The sequence below is a fragment of the Crocodylus porosus genome, unplaced genomic scaffold, assembly GCF_001723895.1.
Source record: "Crocodylus porosus isolate Cpor-Errol unplaced genomic scaffold, CroPor_comp1, whole genome shotgun sequence".
NCBI lineage: Eukaryota > Metazoa > Chordata > Crocodylia > Crocodylidae > Crocodylus > Crocodylus porosus.
The window spans coordinates 72,734,159-72,739,625 of NW_017728918.1; positions in this window are offsets into that span (position 1 = coordinate 72,734,159).

Here is a 5,467-nt window from a genome sequence, read left to right on the forward strand (position 1 = left end):
TGACCCCAGCTGACTTCCTGCCCTTTGGGCAGGGGGCTGGACTCGATGATCTCCCGAGGTCCCTTCCAGCCCTAATGTCTATGAAATCATTTAGAACTCCTATTCTCAGACTTCTCAAGAAATCCTGTCAAATACAAGAATTTTTTCACATACTTGTAAGGTTATCATATTTATACTATTTCAAATATATGGAGGGGAGTGCTTATCTTGCTTTGTTGTACTATGTAATCCTACCATATGATACTTTAAAAGAAACATTACTAAATTCACTGTTCATTTTCCAGAAGTGTAACTGCAAACCAGCATAGAATCATAGGGTTGGAAGGGTCATCTAGTACAGCTCCTTAAGCAGATGTAGACGATGTTGCTTCTAAACTATACCAGACAGATGCCTATTTGTCTGCTGTTTGAAGGAGATTCCACAACTTGTCTGGGCAGCTTGTTCCATTTAGCTACTAACTGTGGATCTCCGTTCATCATCCCAGTAAAGCCCCAATGTGAAATGTATTCTTTTAAGTTGTCACTAAATATATTTTTTTCTCTTGTTAAACCTTGTTTCAATTTCTGTCTCCCTTTCAGTGGGCTCTATGCTTATATTTAAAGGTCAGAGCCTTTTCTTATGGACCTTAAATAGATGTATGGCCTGATTATTGATATCAATATCAAAAGAAAACTAGGTTACACCAAAAGGGGGAAAAAATAGATTAAAGCCACAAGAAATATATTTTAAAGAACAAGTAACTTTAAAAAAAATTGAATGTGATATTTGTCAGATCCTATGAAAGTTGATACATGGAAACTCTTGTATAAATGCCTATTTAAAGTTTGTACAGGATTCCCTTGCCAACCATTGGGGTTAGTTTCTGGAAAGGTCCTATGGTTGGCAAAACCATGGCTGGTAAAACTAAAGGCTATGAGAAAAAATGGGGTTAGGGACTTGAATACTGTACAGTATAGTGTATAAAAATCATTTTTATCTACCTTTAATACACAGGGTGGTCAAACGGGCATAGGCATACCCCTACAGGTATTTAGACAGGTCATAGGGGGTACATGCTGGCGGGTGAGGATGGAGCATGCCCAGGGTGTGGTGGCAGCATCTCCCCTGGTGCATTCACCTCTTACCCAGGGGAAGGGGTCGGGGAGTGGGAATGGGAGAGGAGGGGAGGGACATGCCCGCCGGCCCTGCACAGCACACCATGGTGCTTCCCCACCCTCACCCATCTGAATGGCAGGGTAGGGGTGTTTTGTGCCCACATCTGGCAGTGCATGATTGGCTGGCCAGCAGCCCACAGATGGGGCCCTGGCCAGGCCAAGTCGTGAGACAATCTGAGATGGGCAGCCCTGGCAGCCGCCTGCCTGCACCCCTGGACAAGCTGCTGGGCTTGGATTTTCCCATGACCTGGCCCTGTTGGGGCTGCTGTTCCCTGCCACCCTGCTTCCCTCCCCTGCCACCCTGCTTCCCTCCCCTGTGACCCAGCATGGCAGGAAGCAGAGAAGCTGTGCAGGGATCTCTTTGCCCACCACTGCTCACTGATCATTGCCCTGGTGATGTGCCTCCTGCATGCGGGGCTGCACTGAGGGAGCAGCATGGGGCTGTACCCCTCAAACCAGCAGTAGGCACAGGATGTGCATCACTGGGGCAGCATGGGGTGAGCAGCAGTAGGTGAGGGAATCTCCATGAGGTTTCTCTGCTCCCCTGCCCCACTGGGTTGTGGGGAAGGAAAGCAAGGCAGAAGGAAACAATGGTGAGTGGACCTACTGTTCCCTGCCACCACAGGTAAGGCAGCTCCCTGCCACTGTGCGCACCTCTGGCTTGGCTGGGACCCACTTCCAGTTGGGGGAGCAGGGGCTGTGCAGGGGAGGAGGGGAAGAGAGGCATGAGCAGGACCAGGGAGTTGGTGGGCTGATGTGCAGCCATGGAAAAGTTTGGTTACTCAAAACTGTATACTGTGGTAGCCAAAAAAGGATACAGAATATTAACTGTGATACTCAAAACTGTGGTTGGCAAAAACATGGTTTGCAAGGGCAACCTGTATACATGAGTAAAGTTGAACAGTATGATTAAGACACAAGTTATTTTTCTTGTATTAGTTACTGGTTGAATAAGTTAGTTTCTATAGTTCCATACTTTGGACTATAAAACCTTTCTTTGCCCTGAGATCATTACTGCCATTATAACCAGAAATGAATAAACAATATAGGTGTATGGGGAAGGGGGATTATTTGTTTGTGTGTGATGCAGTTAATTGGTATGTACATAAAAATTAGTGCCCATCATGTTAGCCAATCTGATTTATGGAATTATCTCTCACTATTCCATTCTGCTTATACTAATTAATACATCCCTGTAATTATGGCTTGAATAATAACACTAAATAAAAAAAAAATCCTGTTTCAATTATAAACCACAGACTGTAGCTAAATAGACATGGTAAGTTTACCATAAAAATTGAAAATACATCTTATTAACATCTCTCCCAGCCTATGAAAAGTGAAACATGACACCCATATTAATCAAGCAGAATGGCAGAATGCAAAGAATAAGAGGACATGTTACTGAGAGATGATTTTTACCTTGTTCAGTATTCTGTAATTCTTACCGTGCCCTTGCTTTAAATGCTCATTTTGTTAGAGCTGCAGTACAAATTATTGGATTTGAAGCTTTGGCTTATCAGTCTTCATAGTAGCTCCAGCAGTGGCCAAGGCAGACAATTTTCCACACTCAGACTTGTCTCTTGGTTCTTTTTTTAACCCAAAGTGCAGAACTTACAAGCTACTATACATGACCTGTCTTCCTTTTAACAGTTAGGTCTAACTATCCCATAGTAAGCTTTTGACAGGAAGGGTCTAGTTTACAGCAAAGACTTGAAAAAAATGTTTTACTCCAAAGAGGATTTACCCCCATGGTGCCATGATGACCAATGGGGCAAAAACAGATAAAAGGGCAAACGCAGGCAAAAGGCATTCTATCCTCAGATAATTTGTAGAACAAAGATCTATTGGAGCAGGGAAGCTTTCCTCATTCTGAACCCCTTGTACCCTAAACCAGCTGCTCCCAATTTTTTTCTTATTGCGTACCCCTTTCCAGATTTATCAGCTGCCCACACACACCTACCAGCATACATTTTATATTTCAGCCCCTTAAATGCCAATTATTATTACAACGAAAATTACATTTCCCATTACACAATTTATCTTGTGTACCCTCCAAAGATATCTTGCATACTCCCAGGGGTACATGTGCCACAATTTGGGAACCCCTACCCTAAACTATTCTGGGAGAATATGAGAGCTGTCTGTGGAAAATATGATAGAACCGCATTATTTCACATCAGAACTTAAGAAGTGTTATGCATGGTCAGACCAGTGTTTCAACTAGCCCAGTATACTCTCTCTGACAGTGGCAGAAGTAGGTGCTAGAAGGAGAGCATTAAACCAGATAGATCTAGAATGATCTATCCATTACCCACCCTAGTATCTACCCTTATAGGTTTAGAGATACTAATGGAAACATCTCCAATCATTCTTTCCAATAGCTATTACTGTATCTATCATCCATTAATCTATCCAATCCCTTTTTTGAACCTGTATATGCTATCTGCCTCCACCACCTCCCATAGCAACTAATTCCACAAGTTAACAAAAAGTTGTGTAAAAAAATGCTTTCTCTTGTTAGGTTTAAACCTCTCACCTACTAATGTCAATGGGTACCCCCTGGTTCTAGTATTCTGGGATCCAGTGAATCATAGTCCCCTGTTCCTTGGTCTACACATTTTCTGACTAGACCTCTGTCATATCCATCCCCCATATTCTCCTTTCCAAACTGAAGGGTCCTAGCCTTTCTGTCTCTCTTAGTATGGCAACTGCCATATATAGTCCCATCAATACTACAATGCTTTATAAATTACAGTTTCATAGATTCATATATTCATAGACATTAGGGGCTGGAAAGGACTTCATGAGATCATCAGGTCCAGTTCCCCCACCACAGGTGGGAAGTCAGCTGGGATCAAGTGACCCCAGGAAGAAATAAATCCAGCTGTTTTTTGAAGGAGTCCAGAGTAGGTGCTTGCACCACCTCTGGGGGGAGTTTGTTCCAGACCATGGATACATGCACTGTAAAGAACTTTTTTCTTATGTCTAGTGTAAATCAGCCTTCTGAAGTTTATGGCCATTAGACCTTATTATACCTTGGGGAGCTCTGGTGAACAGGTGTTCTCCCAGGTCCTGATGTACCCCTCTTATGAAGTTGTAGGCTGCCACTAAGTCCCCCCGAGCCTTCTCTTCTCCAGACTGAAGAGTCCCAAGTCCCTCAGCCTCGTCTCATATGGCCTTCCCTCCAGGCCTTGGATTATATGAGTGGCTCTTCTTTGGATTCTCTCAAGCTTCTTCACATCCTTCCTGAAGTGGTGGTGGCCAATACTGGACACAGTACTCCAGCTGAGATCTCACCAGGGCTGAGTAAAGCAGGAGGATGACTTCCCTTGTTTTGCTTGAGATGCATTGGTATGTGTACACCAGAGTTTCATTAGCTTTGCCTACCACAGCATCACATTGGTGGCTCATATTCATCTTGTGGTCAATCAAGATCCCCAAGTCCCTTTCGGTCATGGTGCTAGTGAGTATAGTGCCGAGTCTGTAAGTATGCTGAGGGTTTTTCCTACTGAGGTGCAGCACCTTGCACTTCCTTCCAAAGAAGGCCATCCAGTTTTGGTTGGCCCACCTTGAGAGTGTGTCTAAGTTGGCCTGTATTCCCAGCCTGTCCTGTGGTGTGATGGCCCTCCCCCATAATTTGGTATCATCCATGAATGTGGCCAGTTCGCAACTGACTCCTGAATATAGTTCATTGATGAAAATGTTAAAGAGTACTGGCCCAAGTACCGAGCCCTGAGGAACTTCACTGGTAACCCTGTGCCACTTTGAGTTGCTCCCTTCAAGTAGTACTCTTTGAGTCCAACCCCATAGTCAGTTGCTTAGCCATCAGACCATATGATGATCAAGGCAACAGTTCCCCAGTTTAACCATGAGAACATCATAGGGAACTAGGTCAAAGGCCTTCTTGAAGTCCAGATATATGACATCCATATCAGCTCCCTTGTCCAGGGACAAATAGAGAAAAATAGAGGACATAAAGGCATCCAGTTTCATATCAATAGAGGACAGAGGACAAGCTGTCTGTCCTCTATCATGGCCACCCAAGCAGCAGTCATGGGCAGGTTTCTCCTGTCTGCTGAGAATCTCCAGATGTTCATTGACAGCCTGGAAGCAAGCACAGGGAGGGGGATCTCACTTTCCACCACTGCTGCCCCAGCTGAAGCAGGGAAGAAATGGTTATGGAGCTCTTACCCTTCACAGTCAGCCAGGGGCAGTGAGGACAGAAGGAGCAGCAGGTGGGAGTGGGGACAGGGAGGTTCTGCTGAGGACACAAGGGAATATAGGGAAGAGATTCTTTATCCACTTTGAG